This window comes from Ranitomeya imitator, chromosome 3 (genome assembly GCF_032444005.1).
Source record: "Ranitomeya imitator isolate aRanImi1 chromosome 3, aRanImi1.pri, whole genome shotgun sequence".
Classification (NCBI taxonomy): Eukaryota; Metazoa; Chordata; class Amphibia; order Anura; family Dendrobatidae; genus Ranitomeya; species Ranitomeya imitator.
This window is the reverse complement of record NC_091284.1, coordinates 452,864,069-452,881,147: the sequence shown is the minus strand read 5'-3', so window position 1 is coordinate 452,881,147 and position 17,079 is coordinate 452,864,069.

Genomic DNA, 17,079 nt, shown 5'->3' with positions numbered 1-17,079 from the left:
GTTAGTAGGCCCAAATACTAAAGTAGGCTAAATGCAGTTCAAAATTGGTAACAGGGCTAAACAGGTGGCATTGCTTTGTTCAGTGGAGGACAACTGTAATGAGTGGCAGACACAGTTAGTAGGCCCAAATACTAAAGTAGCCTAATTGCAGTTCAAAATTGGTAACAGGACTAAATGGGCGGCATTGCTTTGTTCAGTGGAGGACAACTGTAATAAGTGGCAGACACAGGTAGTAGACGCAAATACTAAAGTAAGTTAAATGCAGTTCAAAATTCGTAACAGGACTAAACAGGCGGCATTGCTTTGTTCATTGGAGGACAACTGTAATGAGTGGCAGACACAGTTAGTAGGCCCAAATACTAAAGTAGGCTAAATGCAGTTCAAAATTGGTAACAGGACTAAACAGGTGGCATAGCTAGGTACAGGGGTGGGCTCCTCTGCTGAGTAGCAGACAGTAGTAGTAGGCGCAAAGTATTAACTGGTCTAAATGGAGACCAGGGCCCCTGTATACTTTAACTATCATTTCAACAAATTAGTATTGACAGTGCCATTGAAGGATTTAACAGCACAGACTACACAGTGGGGGAGCAGGGAGAGGTAAGTATTGCAAGTGGTAGAGCACTGTTCGAGCTTGGGGGGAACACTCTCTCGTGGGCGGCGGTACTGGCACAGGGCCCCTCATATTACGACGGTGTGTCTGACGTTGGTTGTGCACCACCACCGTCAGAGACACTTCATTGTACTATGTGGGACCCTGTGCCAGTGTCGTTGCCCAAGAGTGGGCACACCCACCTGTCCAGGCAAATGGCACTCGTACAGGTGCTTGCGCCAGATGGTGACCACAGCCCTTTAGGGGGAGTCAGCCCATTTAGGGAGGTATAAAAATGGCCTATGGTGGACATTCAGCAGTTGCAAATGGAGGAATTGGAGAAGTAAGTAAAAAGGAGGCCAAAAGTAAGACATTTTTCCGGCAAGCTACATGTCAGCAGGGGAAGGTGGGGCAAAATAATTTGAAATCCATGATTGGTTCATTTTAATGAAGGTTAGATCATCAACATTTTTGGTAGCCAGACGTGTCCTTTTTTCGGTCAGTATTGAACCATCAGCACTGAAGACTCTTTCTGATAGCACACTAGCAGCAGGGCAAGCGAGCTCCTGTAATGCATATTCTGCCCATGCTAGCCAGGTGTCTATTAGAGATGCCAAGTAATCAAAGGGGAATGACCTGTGAGGGAGAACATCGATAAGGGAGTAAAAGTAGTTCGTAACCATACTGGACAAATGCTGTCTCCTGTCACTTTGAATCGATGCAGCAGTACCTGTCATGTCAGCGGTCATTGCGAAATTACTCCACAAACTGGTCATAAAACCCCTCTGTCCAATGCCACTTCGGATTTGTGCACCTCTAACATCTCTGCCATGTGTGCTGGGAATGCCTGAACCAAACGGTCTACAAGATTTCTTATTTGGTAGCCAATATTTGTTCAAGGTTCTCATGTGGCATGATATTTTGTAATTTTTCTTTATATCGTTTGTCCAGGAGGCAGGCCAACCAGTAATCGTCATCGGTCATCATTTTGATAATGCGCGGGTCCATTTTTAGGATACACAAGGGATACTCAGCCTTGTGGGCCAATGTTTCAGGTGTCAATTCACTGCTTGTGCTGGGTTGAGGAGCACTTTCTTGCAAATCAACATCAGTTGTGTCCTGCAAAACCCTGTACCTGAACTTGCAACGCCACCAGTTTGTATTGCCCCCTGAGAAGCATCCTCCTCCCATAAATATTCATCCCCATCATCCTCCTAATATTCCTCTTCGTCCGCCACCTCGTCGAGGAGAGTTCCCTGAGCAGACAATGGCTGACTGTCATCAAGGCTTCCCTCCTCCTCGGCTGCAGATGCCAGCTCCTTAATGTGCATCAAATTTTGCATCAGCAGACGCATTAGTGGGATGCTTATGCTTATGATGGCGTCGTCTGCACTTACCAGCCGTGTGCATTCCTCAAAACACTGAAGGACTTGACAGAGGTTTGGAGCTTCGACCACTGCACACCAGACAACTCCATTTCTGCCATCCAAGTGCCTGCCCGTGTTTGTGTATCCTCCCACAAATTAATTACAGCACGCCTCTGTTCGCACAGCCTCTGAAGCATGTGCAGTGTGGAGTCCCACCTTGTTGCAACGTTATTATTAGGCGGTGCTGGGAAAGATTCAGCGATCGCTGATGGTTCAGCATACGGCTGGAGTGTACGGGCAACCGGCGGATGTGCGAGCAAAGTCTTCGCACCTTCAGGAGCAAGGCTGGTAACTCTGGATAATTTTTGAGGAAGCACTGCACTACCAGGTTCAAGATGTGAGCCAGGCAAGGTATGTGTTTCAGTTCTGAAAGGGCTATGATAGCCATAAAATTCCTTCCGTTATCACTGACTACCTTGCTTGCCTCAAGATGTACACTGCCCAGCCATGACTGAGTTTGTGGCTGCAAGTACTCGGCCAGTACCTCCGCGGTGTGTCTGTTGTCGCCCAAACACATCATTTGTAACACAGCCTGCTGACGCTTACCACTAGCTGTTCGATAATGGGACACCTCGTGTGCAACACTGGCAGCTGCGGATGGAGTGGTCGTGTGACTGCGCTCTGTGGATGAGCTTTCGCTTCTGGAGGAGGAGGAGGAGGGGTGGCGAACGCCTACAGCCAACTGTTTCCTAGGCTGTGGGCTAGGCAGAACTGTCCGACTATGGGTGTCCCCTGTGTACCCTGCATCCACCACATTAACCCAGTGCGCCGTGATGGACACGTAACGTCCCTGGCCATGCCTACTGGTCCATGCATCTGTTGTGAGGTGCACCTTTCCACTGACTGATTGCCTCAGTGCATGGACAATGCTGTCTTTGACATGCTGGTGGAGGGCTGGGATGGCTTTTCTCGCAAAGAAGTGTCGACTGGGTAGGTCATATTGTGGTACTGCGTAGGCCATCAGGTCTTTGAAAGCTTCGCTTTCAACTAACCGGTAGGGCATCATCTCTAACGAGATTCATATAGCAATGTGGGCGTTCAAACCCTGTGTACGCGGATGAGAGGATGAGTACTTTCTTTTCCTAACGAGAGTCTCTTGTAGGGTGAGCTGGACTGGAGAGCTGCTTATGTTGGAACTATTGGTGGTGGTGGTGGACATGGCGGATTGAGAGAGGGTTGGTGATGGCATTCTTGATGTTGACCTACATACAGTGTTTCCTACCAATAACCTTGTGATTCCCTGACTGCTTTGGCTTTGCGACGACACCTCCACATTTGCTGCTGGTGGTGTCCTAACCGGTGGGCTTACAGTGAGGGAAGCAATGTAGTGTTGCTGATTACCTTCATTCTGAGCAGGTGCACCAACGGTACGGGACGTTTGGTAGTTAGTCCAGGCTTGCAAGTGCATGCTGGTTAAATGTCTAAGCATGCACATTTTATTTAAATTTTGAAGATTCTTCCCTCTGCTAAAGGTCTTTGAGCTCTTACAGATAACTTTTGACTGATCATTCGGACCTTGGTTAAAAAATTGCCACACTACACTCTTCCCACTATGGAATACCTTTTCAAGCATTGCACGCTGTGCTACTTTCACCGGATAGCCACGCTGTCCTAAAACTGTATTTGTTTTTGCACACATTTTTGGCCTGATACGGGCCTGCCAGATGACAGCTGTTGCGATGTAGATGGCTGCTGCGGTTCATCCTCCTCCGCTTCTGAGCTACTGGCAGCGGCACCCTCTTCCCCCAATGGCTGCCAATCTGGGTCAACAACTGGGTTATCTATCACCTCCTCTTCAATGTCATGTGCACCTTCCTCTGTGTCACCGCGTAAGGTGCTATAGCGTTCGGGACGGGGCACCATAGTCTCAGCAGATAGTGATCTGAGTCAATGGAACAGCATAATAATCTAGCTGTGGCTGTGCATCAGTGCACACCATGTCCGATTCATCTTGTAATGGGCAGTTAACAATTTCCCTTTCTAACCCAGGCATGGTATGTGTAAAGAGCTCCATGGAGTAACCTGTAGTGTCACCTGACGCATCCTTCACTTTTGGTTTGGGTGAAGGACACAAGGAAATGTCTTGTTCCTGACCGGGAGCATCCACTGACACGACTCGCTGCTTTTATATTTGGAACTTTCTGAAGAGGAGGCGAAAGAGCTAGAGGCTGAGTCAGCAAGGAAAGCCAAAACTTTTTCCTGCTGCTCCGGCTTTAAAAGCTGTTTTCCTACTCCCAGATAAGGAGCCTTTGAGGCCTAGTGTAGCCAGACGATGATGCTGGCTCAACACCTCCAGCCTTAGGTGCTATTGTGCTTTTGCCACGACCACCAGATGCACCACCACCACCATCAGTACCAGCTGGCAACCACCGCCCACGGGCTCTTCCACCAGACTTCCTAATTTTTTGGAAAATCTAACCAAATTAACAACCGTTTTATGGTACTGTAAAACAAGGTAGATGGTGTATATAAACTTGTTGAGAATTTAAATCTTACCTTTTTTGGTGGGGAGACTGAACCAAAACTCGGGCCCTGTGCATAAAGCAACACAATGTAAGAGGCAGAAAGTGGCTGTCTGACATTCAACAAACTAACAGGACTGCAGTATATCCATTTTGTGAGAATTTGAATCTCACTTTTTTGGGGGCAGACTAAACCAAAACTCAGGCCCCGTGTATATAACAATGCAATCTAAGTGGCAGAAAGTGGCTGGCTGACATACGTCAAACTAACAGGACTGCAGTATATCCACTTTGTGAGAATTTGAATGTCACTTTTTTGGGGGGAGACTGAACCAAAACTCAGGCCCAGTGTATATAACAACACAATCTAAGTGGCAGAAAGTGGCTGGCTGACATACGACAAACTAACAGGACTGCAGTATATCCACTTTGTGAGAATTTGAATGTCACTTTTTTGGGGGAGACTGAACCAAAACTCAGGCCCAGTGTATATAACAATGCAATCTAAGTGGCAGAAAGTGGCTGACTGATATACGGCAAACTAACAGGACTGCAGTATATCCACTTTGTGATAATTTGAATCTCACTTTTTTGGGGGGGAGACTGAACCAAAACTCAGGCCCTGTGCATAAAACAAGCAATTTAAGTGGCAGAAAGTGACTGGCTGACATACGACAAACTAACAGGACTGCAGTATATCCACTTTGTGAGAATTTGAATCTCACTTTTTTGGGGGGAGACTGAACCAAAACTCAGGCCCAGTGTATATAACAACGCAATCTAAGTGGCAGAAAGTGCCTGGCTGACATGCGACAAACTAACAGGACTGCAGTATATCCACTTTGTGAGAATTTGAATCTCATTTTTTGGGGGGGAGACTGAACCAAAACTCAGGCCCAGTGTATATAACAACGCAATCTAAGTGGCAGAAAGTGGCTGGCTGACATACAACAAACTAACAGGACTGCAGTATATCCACTTTAAAATATAGATACAAAAAGCAAAAATAAACAGTCCCGGCCAGAAGCATCGCTATACTTGCTTCTCCAGTACCATAGACCAATTTCAAGAAAAGTGGACAAACCAATACTACTACCAAAATATGAGTGCATAAAAGCGCTCACAGACCACTATAATGCACAAAATATAATAAAATCAATAAAGTTTATTGAAGAATAATTTTAACACAATACAAAAAGTACCAAGTGAGGACGTCAAAAAGACTCGGACAAAGTTCCATATTCATGCAGCAAACAGTGTACATATATATCTTTATGGAAAGCATATTAGTGCCATGTTCGTATAGACTTTTTAGTCAAGCAAAGAAGGCTCGTTATAAATATCCTTTAAGGTCCCAATCTCATATATAAATATATGCCTTGAGAAAGCACGTGATTGGCGAAACGCGCATCGGGGCATTCCTGCAGCGACATCTATCATGGGTAAGCACTAAACTGGACTTATGTACTATTACTCTATATGTGGTTAGGCAAATTGAGCTCTCAGTATCCGGGTATTTATATATGAGATTGGGACCTTAAAGGATATTTTTAACGAGCCTTCTTTGCTTGACTAAAAAGTCTATACGAACATGGCACTAATATGCTTTCCATAAAGATATATATGTACACTGTTTGCTGCATGAATATGGAACTTTGTCCGAGTCTTTTTGACGTCCTCACTTGGTACTTTTTGTATTGTTTTAAAATTATTCTTCAATAAACTTTATTGATTTCATTATATTTTGTGCGTTATAGTGGTCTGTGAGCGCTTTTATGCACTCATATTTTGGTAGTAGTATATCCACTTTGTGAGAATTTGAATCTCACTTTTTTGGGGGGAGACTGAACCAAAACTCAGGCACAATGCATAAAACAACACAATGTAAGTGGCAGAAAGTGGCTGGAAGATATATGAAAAAGTACAAGGACTGTAGTACAATTTCAATCTCCCTACAATGATCTCAGAAAAAGTATGGCAGGAATAAAAAGGTCTGCTGCAAACAAAAGTGTGGACAAATAAACAAGATAACTGTGCAGAAAGGAGCAACAGGATTTTTGCTTTTAAAAAAGCACTTGGTTTGCACAGCAGCGTGCAAACAGCAATGCAGCTATCAGGGAGCCTTATAAGGCAGCCTAATAAGCTACAGAGCTGATGCACAAAAATATAGCCTCCACTGTCCCTGCAAAAAATGGTGGTGTTGGACAGTGGAAATCGCTTTAGCACAAGCGGTTTGGGGGTTAATCTTTCCTCCCTAACTATAGCCTTTCTTCTGATGAAGCTGCAGCAACCTCTCCCTATGCTAAGATCAGCAGAAGTAAGATGGTGGTCGGCGTGCATGCCTTTTTATAGCCCCTGTCATGCCGCAGAGAGCAAGCCAATCACTGTCATGCCCTTCTCTAAGATGGTGGGGACCGAGACCTATGTCATCACGCTGCCCACACTCTGCGTCCTCCTTCATTGGCTGAAAAATGGCACTGAAAGCGTAATACGAAACGCGACTTTTGCGCGCAGATCTCTGACCTCATGGCAGATCCCACATGGATCTGGTCGGGTTTCATGACCATTCCATGGTCGCCAGCAAATTTTCGCATAAGGCAGAGTCCGGTGGACCTACTAACAAAAAATCATCCAAGTAATGAATGACGGAAGGAACATCCGAAACGTCTCTAACAACCCTTTCAAGAAAAGTACTGAAAGTTTCGAACAACGAACACGAAATCTAACAGCCCATAGGCAAACACCTGTCCAAATAAAAACATGTAAACCTCCCCTTTTGCCCTATCGTCTAATTTCACCACATCACCCTTCTCTGTTTCAGTTTGAACTAACACAGACACCCCAGCTGAAGGTGCCGGTGCCGTGCCACCTGACCTTTTTACCTCACCTGCCACCCCTACTCCGTAGCCCGAATAAGTCAACCAAGCCCCCGCAGGCGACGCCCCCACGCTATCCGCCACCTCACCATCCAGCCTCCTCAAAATATGCGATATGCCACCAAAAGCTCTCTAACGCCAGGTAAACCCGAGCTAACATCCCCAACCTGCTCCGCTAACCCCACCCCGCCCAGCACCGCAAAAGGACTAGACATATACTCACGAGGCTGCACGGGTGCTGTGTCCCCACCAGCCGGGCCTCCGGAATCCTGCTGCTCTCCATCGTCTCCCAGATCCAGAGTCGTTGCTGCCACTCTGGTGCCCCGGCCCGCGCCTCTGGCCTCCATGTCACCAGGGGGACCGAGGCTGGTGAAACGTCCCTGTCCTGTGACCGCCTGCTGGATCGAGACCTGGCCCCAGCTGGAAGTCCTCTGCACCCTTCAGCCAGACTGGCCCTGCTAGCCGCTGCTCCCGCAGCGTAACCTCTGTATCCCGGGCCCGGCTGAAACGCTGCATTCAGCCTGCCCGTCGACCTGCTCTGCCGTCTGGTCCCAGAGCCAGGTCCACCCGGCGACCATGATCCCTGTGTGCCCGCCGCTGCACGCTGTGCCTCTGTGTTCATCGCTGCCACTGTCACCGCTGGGCTCCTCCCATGCACTGTCGTCGCTGCCTGCGCTGTTACCCGGCGGGTCCTCCATCCTCTCCTGGGCGCCGCTGCCCCATCGCGCTCGGGACCAGGCCGCACTTCCGGTGCGGCCCTCACTTCCGGTCGCACGTGCACTGTCCCCGCTGTGCGCCGCCAACTCACGCCAGCAGAGGGGGGAAGCAGGAGGGGGAGCAGGCGGGGTTGCCGCACCACGTCCCACAGCCCCCGCATGGTCCCCGGAGGGGCTCCGCAGCCTGCGTCTGCCGCGCATCACCATGTCGGGGGATAACCTTTCAGGAGGCCTCGTCCTCCTTGTCCTGCAAGCCCGGTTCCCGCTGTCTCCGAGCAGCGCGGTTAGCTGCTCCTCCAACCATCCATCTCTCCTGGAGCGTGCCTCCCTCCTCAGCTGTGCGACCAGGCTGTCCACCGTGGCCATGGTAAGTCTGCTCACTTCCTCTGACGCTGCAGTACTGATGTCTTCCCGCACATTTTTCCCTAGCCCCCGCCTCTTTGTCCTACAAAACGCCCCCCCTTCACAACCCCACCAATCCCAGTACACTCCTTGTTTTCTTTTGACTCCAAACTCCTCCTCTCGGCAATGCAGTCATGTGGGGGCTACCATCCAGCTTCTCCCATTACAGCCCCCCACTGAATATTAGAAGCTTACTACTGTACATTACTGAATTCTATATATACATTGCAAGTAGGGATGAGAGAACGAGCTCGGTGATACTCAGTTATCACCCAAGTATCACAGTGCTCGGATGTACACATTACTCAGCGAGTAGTGCTCTATGTAAAACTCAGATTCAGACCACGTTTGCAATGTTGTAGCTGCCTTTAACCAGGACATTCAGTCCTTAAACTATAATCACTTTAGCTCTTTGGGACTTCTGCCCACATTCAAACACTTATTGCTCCCTCTTTTAGCCGCATGAAAAACGAAGCCACAGGGATTTTTTTATATCACACACGGAAAAGTTTTTATTTTCACTGCACAGTACCAAAACAAAACCATAAACATAAAATCTCTAGCCTTGCCCAGGCAGTAAGTAAACAATACAAACCCTGCGTACTCAGACACTTCTGTAGTGTGTAATTTGTATAATTATCGGGATCTTGTCATTCTTTCTCTTGTAGAATGTCAACTCTTGCGGTCAGTGGGGTCCCCTCTCTCTCCTGTAGAGTGTAATCTCTTATGGTCATCTGGGCTCTCTCTCTTTCTCCTCTTCCCCATGTGTATTTTCCGAGCAGTTATAAGATTTCCAGTATTGAGATTCACCTGAATTTGTTTGCTGCAAATTAATTTTTGGGGTGAAATTCGGTGAATTCGGATTTCAACAGGTCCACTCATCTCTAGTTAGTTGTGACATTTTCACTGCATTGTTAAATACTCTGGTTTCATGATTATCTTGTCATGTAAAAAGGCTGATGATCACCTGTTAAGCTAGCAAAACGTGAGTTCACTGGGAGAAATTATCTTTTATGCAGCTTAATCCCTTCACCACCAGGCTATTTTCCATTTTAGGACGGAGTCACAATACAGCGAGATACGGCCGAGTCTCACAGGTTAAAAACAAGCTCTGGCACCGGCACTCCGGAGCCGAGCGTGCAGCTCCATGTATTGCTATGCGGCCGCACGCTCCGCTCTGGAGGGCCGGTGCCAGAGCTTGGTTTTAACCTGTGAGACTCGGCCGTATCTCGCTGTGTGTGATCCCCGCCTTAGCGTTTATCTTTTTTGCTCCCCTTCTTCCCAGATGCATAACTTTTTTTACTTTGTTCTGCCTGTGTTAACTAGCATTCAAATGACAGCCGATTGGTAAAAGTTTACTGCTCCTTTTGTGCTGCCATTCAGACTCTGTAAACAGACACTTTTATCAGATGAGTACTCCTCCCCAATCTCCTGACTTCAATGTTGCTGGAGGCAGGTGCTTCTGATTGTTCGGGCTATACCAAGAGATACGGCCTTCCCAAAACCCTGTCTGATGACAAATGCATGCATAGCAGGATGCAGCAGGCCTCCACTGACACTGTGCATCACTCTTATCTGTGTGACTGGCGTCCTATGCGAATTATATCAATATGCATTTTTTCTACTAGGCAGCCAACCCCTGCAATGTTTGGTTGGTGTGGGGGTGGCTCTTTTTATCAAGCAGTTTGCACCTGTGCCGCCCCTAGCCTTTATCAGTGGAGGCTTGCTGCGTCCTGCTAAGTGTGCATTTGTCATTAGACAGGGTTTTGGGAAGGCCGTATCTCTTGGTATGTATTTTTTTTCAGTATTTTATATCTTAGCCGTATTTTGATTGTTTGGGCTAGCAACATCTTTGCTCTACAGACCTAAACTGTGTGCTCTCTGGTGCTTCTTTATCAGGTAGTCTTTGCAGCAACATCTTCAGATTTAGGGCTCCTACTTACTTGCGTGAGACTCGGATGAGTCTCGCATGTTAATACCCGGCGCTGCTGCCGGCGCTCAGATCGGAGCGTGCGGCCGCATTGCAATACATGCAGCCGCATGCTCCGCTCCTGAGTGTGGGGTGCAGCTCTGGGTATTAACATGCGAGACTCATCCGAGTCTCGCGCAAATGAGTAGGAGCCCTTAGAATTACTATACAGCATTAAGAATGGTGACTACTTTTTATACACCATGTACAGTAAATGGATATTGTACACACTTAGAATGTAAAAAAAAGCATCAGCATAGCGCTAACATTTTTTATTTAGTATAAGAAAGTATGAACAAATGCAGTATATGCTTAAAAATAAAATATATTTAAAATATCATCTTAAAATATAAAGCAAATACCACTGATTTTATGTGGAAGCTTGAAAAATTCAGTCCTCACTTACAGAAATTTATTTTATCACAGTACAGCATTCTGCACTCTTCTCTCCAGGTGCTAATAGACTGAGAATGACAAGTCAATCATCTCTGGCACCACGATGTTCAAATTAATCAAATGCTATTTGGACTTTTTTCCACCAGTTCATTTTCAACTAGCTACATACAAAGAAATCCTGTAAATTCTAATTTTCAAACCAATTATGTCTTAAATAAACAAAACACAGCTACATATTTCACCAAATGTTATGCTGTTTAATTTCTTAACAAAACTTGACCAGAGTTAGAACTTTATTTTCTGTTGGAGAACTCTAAATCCCATTTTTTTCCACAAAACCAATTTGATAAAATTCTGCTTTCCTGCAGCCATCAACAAGGTAAGGTGGTTGAGTACAAATTTAGTGCTCATTCAGACGTCTGAGTTTTTATATACAATTGCTATCGGTGGTTTTCATAGATAGCATTCATATCTGTAATAGTCTATGGAGAAATTCAAATGTCCATGATTTTTCATGGACTGAGTGGTCCGTGTAATATTGTGGAGGTATGTCGGATTTTCATCCCGAAGTCAGATCAAAATTGGCAATGAAAGTCTATGGATCAGTCAAAAAATGAGTGCATTCAGATCATATCCACGTGCAGTCCAATTTTCATGGATTGTTACAAAAGATAAGTTAGAAAAACTTGTTTTTGAAAAAACAGACCACACTCTGATCAAACTCTGATCAAAATAAGCGGTCTGCTTTTCATGCACATGAGAAAACTGGTCTGAATGTGGTCTTATTCAGCTATTATTAACTAAAAGTTACTCAACTAGCCCACCTATAAAATAGAATATCCTTTTCTTAACATGAGATCTAAGTGTTGTCTATAGAGAAGTCTACCTAAGATCTGTGCAGTTTAATTCCTGAAGTTTCCATGAGATCTAAGTGATCAGACCTAGAAAGGATTGCAAAAATGTAAAATGGGCCAATGTAAAAGTTTGGGCACCATTGGAGATTTGTGTGCTCAGATAACTTTGATCAAGGTTTCAACCTTAATTAGCTTGATAGGGTTATGGCTTGTTTGCTATCATGGTTAGGAAAAGCCAGGTGATGCAAATTTCCCAGCCTTATAAAAACCCAGCCTCCTCTAACCTTGTACCAAAAAACTGCAGTCATGGATTCTTCAAAGCTGCTGGCTAGCACTCCAAAAACGAAAATGGTGGAGTCACTCAAAGCAGGAGAAGGCTATAAGAAGATATTAAGGCGTTTTCAAGTTGCCCATTCCTCAGTTTGATATGTAATTAAGAAATGGCAGTCAACAGGAACAGTGGTGGTCAAGATAAGCTATGGAAGACCAAGCAAAATTTCAGTAATAGCTGCTCGTAGAATTGCTAGAGAGGTATATCATAACCCCCGCTTGACTGCAAAAGACCTTCAGAAAGATTTCGCAAACTCTGGAGTTGTGGTACATTGTTCTACTGTTCAGAGACACCTGCACAAATATGATCTTCATGGAAGAGTCATTAGAAGAAATCTTCTCCTGCATCCTCAGCATAAAATTCAGCATCAGAAGTATGCAAAAGAACATCTAAACAAGCCCGATGCATTATGGAAGCAAGTCCTATGGACCGATTAGGTTAAAATAAAACTCTTTGGTTACAATGATCAAAAGGTATGTGTGGAGAAAAAAAATACAGAATTTCAGGAAAAGAACATCTTGACAACCATTAAGCATGGTGGTGGATCAATCGTGCTTTGGGGTTGTGTTGCAGCCAATGGCACGGAGAACATTTCATGTGTAGAGGGAAGAATGGATTCAATGAAGTTTCAATAAATTGTTGATACAAATGCGACGCCCCAGGGTCCTGGTCGTCGCAGTAGTATTGCTTTCCTCTCGGGGAGAGTGATACTGCGTTTGGAGGCAAAGAAGTATAACTGCATTGAGGTATCACAAACATGCAACACAGTTCACACTCCAGGCCACCAGGGGGAGCTTCTGCTCCTATTTATTAGGTCACTCCCCACATATATATAACTGGTAGTCTGTAGGGAAAGTTAGTTAGTTGCTGGCTGAGCTCAGCTCAGTCAGTTCCAGACAGAAGTGAGTTCCTGACAGAGCTCCAGACAGGAGTTCTGGAGGGAGTTCCAGACAGTAGTCTGAGGAGGACAGAAGGTTAACGGAGCTGTGCATGCCCTCAGAGCTGCAGCTCCCAGAAAGAGACATTGAAAGGCAGAATTGTATTGCAGCGAGCGTGAATCAAGTCGAAGCCAAGGAGAGGATACCAGAAGGGGACCAGCCCCGCTCAAGCTGTCTCTTTCTGAGGTGCAACATCCCGGTAGCCGGAACACCGAGGGAGTGAGGACCTCTACGCCTTATTTCAGAGACTGGCAGGACAGCTAATTGCAGGTTACCTGTCCGCACCTACATCCAGGAGGTACGGTGACACCTACAGAGCCGGGTCATCTAAGAGACCCTATAAACAGGCTCAAGTCACAGTCATACAGGTTTTGTCCTATCCTATATGGGGGACATCGCATCTGTGAGACCCTTATGTGAAGCCATAGGCAGCAAGGGACTGCACCACCGCAGCGCAAAGGAAGGCTACTGATTTCCACCTGGATAAGGGAACTCTGGACTTGTCTCCAAACCGGCCAGACTCTGCCTGCCCTGTGATCTGGTGCCTTGGACTGTGGATGCTGAAGTCTTCAGTAAAGGTAAAGAGACTGCAACCTGGTGTCCTCGTTCTTCATTGCGCTTCTCATCATACCACCATCCATACACCGGGACGCCATGGGGACATACTTCACCTGTGGGAAGGTATACCATCTAGCTGCCATAACATCACCCCAGCGGACCCCTTAAAGGAGAGTCGGTCACCCTGACCGAATACCACAGGTGGCGTCACTAACATAAACTCTATCCCTTTAAAGACCTTTCCCTTTTACATGGGCGCCCTGGGCCACGGACCGGGTCGCAGCCACTGTGACATTCCCCTGTGAACCGCAGGACTTGGTACCAAGTACCCCTTGCCCGCGGGGCGACTCACAAACATAACACCATCTGTAAGAAAGGTGAAGTTGAAAAAGGCTTCCACAAATGGATAATGATCTTAAACACATATCAAAATCCACAATATACTACCTCAAAAGACACAAACAGAAGATTTTACAATGACCCTCACAGTCCCCTGAACTGATTATCATTGAAAATCTGTGGTTAGACGTCAAAATCGCAGTACATGCAAGTGAGTCGCCACATGGGCAAGGAGTAATCAGTACCGGGTCCTGCTGTTTCATAGGGGGATGTCATGTTGGCTGCGACATGGTCCGTGGCCCAGGGTGCCCATGTAAAAGGGAAAGGTCATTAAAGGGATAGAGTTTATGTTCATGACGCCACCTGTGGTATTCGGTCAGGGTGACTGACGCTGCTTTATGGGGTCCGCTGGGGTGATGTTATGGCAGCTAGAAGGTATACCTTCCCACAGGTGAAGTATATCCCCAGGGCTTCCCGGTGTGTAGATGGTTGTATGGTGAGAGGTGCAGAGAAGAACGAGGACACAAGGTTGCAGTCTCTTTACCTTTACTGAAGACTTCAGCATCCACAGTCCAGGGCATCAGATCACGGAGCAGGCAGAGTCCGGCCGGTTTGGAGGCAAGTCCAGAGTTCCCTTGTCCAGGTGGAAATCAGTAGCATTCCTTTGCGCTGCGGTGGTGTAGTCCCTTACTGCCTATGGCTTCACATAAAGATCTCACAGATGTGGTGTTTCGTTCTCTCTGTCCCCCATATAGGATAGGACAAAACCCGTATGACTGGTGACTTGAGCCTGTTTATAGGGTCTCTTAGATAACCCGACTCTGTAGGTGTCACTGTGACTCCTGGGTGTAGGTGCGGACAGGTAACCTGCAATTAGCTGTCCTGCCGGTCTCTGAAATAAGTCGTAGAGGTCCTTACTCCCTCGGTGTTCCGGCTACCGGGATTTTGCGCCTCAGAAGGAGGCAGCCTTAGTGGGGCTGGACCCCTTCTGGTATCCTCTCCTTTGCTTCGACTTCCTTCACACTCGCTGCAATACAATTCTGCCTTTCAATGTCTCTTTCTGGGAGCTGCAGCTCTGAGGGCATGCACAGCTCCGTTAACCTTCTGTCCTCCTCAGACTACTGTCTGGAACTCCCTCCAGAACTCCTGTCTGGAGCTCTGTCAGGAACTCACTTCTGTCTGGAACTGACTGAGCTGAGCTCAGCCAGCAACTAACTTTCCCTACAGACTACCAGTTATATATATATGTGGGGAGTGACCTAATAAATAGAATAAATAGCAGAAGCTCCCCCTGGTGGCCTGGAGTGTGAAATGTGTTGCATGTTTGTGATACCTGGATGCAGTTATCCTTCTTTGCCTCCAAACGCAGTATCACTCTCTCCGAGAGGAAAGCAATACCACTGTGATGACCAGGGCCCTGGGGTGCCGCACAAGATGACCCAGGAATCTCACAGAACTGTAAGAATTTTGCAAGGAAGAATGGGCGAAAATCCCTCAAACAAGAATTGAAATACTGTTGTCTGCCTGCAAAAAGTGTTTACAAGCTGTGATACTTTCAAAAGGGGGTGATACTAGGTACTAACCATTCAGGGTGCCCAAACTTTTGTATCAGCCCATTTTCCTTTTTGTAGTTTTTAAGATGTAAAAGATGAAAAAATATATAATAAATATATAAGTGCAGTGCCCCAGAGTCCTGGTTGCTGCAGTGATGTTGCTCTCCCACCAGGGGGAGTGATGTTATGTCTGATGGCACCAAAGGAGTTCACCCTGCCAGGTATCACAAGACCCACAGCACACTTCACACTCCAAGTCCCCAGGGGGAGCTAAGGGTTCTATCTACTAGGCCACTCCTCACACAAGGGTAAAACTGGTGGGTTGGTTAGGAAGTGAGTCAGAAGCTGGGAGCAGGAGGACGAGTCAGAAGCTGGGAGCAGGAGGACGAGGCAGAAGCAGGGAGCAGGAGGGAGAGAGGAAGCGAGAAGGAGTGAGAGGAAAGGTGCTGCCTGGGCTCGGCCCAGGAGACACCTGTCAAGCAGACAGAGGAGAAGGAAAGGACATTGAAGGCTCAGCAAGATAGAAAGACACGGAGCTGTGCCTGCACTACATTGTGGCAGCATCCCAGGAAAGGACAGAAAGTGAAGTGTGTTCGTAGGGAGTGAGACACGAAGTCACGGCAAAGGAGTATAGAAAACCAGAAGGAGTCCTGTCCTGTGAGAGGCTGCCTCTTTCTGGAGCGCGGACCGGTGGCCGGAACACCGAGGGAGTAATAGACTCTATGCTTTACTTCAGAGACCGGCAGGGCAGTCAATTCCAAGTTGGCTGTCCGACCTAAGAACATAAGCAGACAAGGTGGCAACGTGGAGGAGGGGCGACACTAGGGTCCCTATAAAATAGCCTCAGGCCACCACCGTCATACGGGTTTGTCCTATCCATCTGGGGGACAGAGAGAAGAGAAACATCTACAAAAGTTGTGAGGACCTCACCGAGTTGCTCAGCAGGGAGTACTACAACGCCCGAGCGCTAGTAGGTAGGCTACTGACTTCCACCTGGATAAGGGGACTCTGGAAGTGTCATCAGACCGGCTGGACCCTGCCTACCCTGTAATCCTGCACTCTGGACTGCGGATGCAAAAGCCTTCAGTAAAGGTTAAGAGACTGCACCCACTGTGTCCTCGTTATTCACCGCGTCTTGCACCATCCATCATCAATATCTACACTACTGGGAAGCCCTGGGGAAACACTTCACCTGTGGTAAGATAGACCATCTAGCTGCCATAACATCACCCCAGTGGACCCCTAAGCAGCGTCGGTCATCCTGACCGAATACCACAGGTGGTGTCACGAACACTTGACAAACTTACATCACCTTTAATTGGGCGCCCCATAGCAGGGCCACAGACCGGGTCGGGCCACCATGACATCCCCGCAGAAGGGACTGAGGGACCCGGTACCGAGTACCCCATTGCCCTGCGCCTGGGGGTGATCCATATGTTTTTGCCTAAAATACAAAGGAAATGTGTCATATTCAACTTTAGGCCTTTTAGAGATCATCCTGTTCACAATGACAATAATTTTTACTAAGGGTGCCCAAACTTTTACATGTACTCACACCATTTGTTATGAAGCATCTAAAATTTTCTGATGCAAGCAATTGCCTTCATAAGTCACATGCTTAGTGAAAGGAAGTCCACCTGTGTGCAATCTAAGTGTCACATGGACTGTC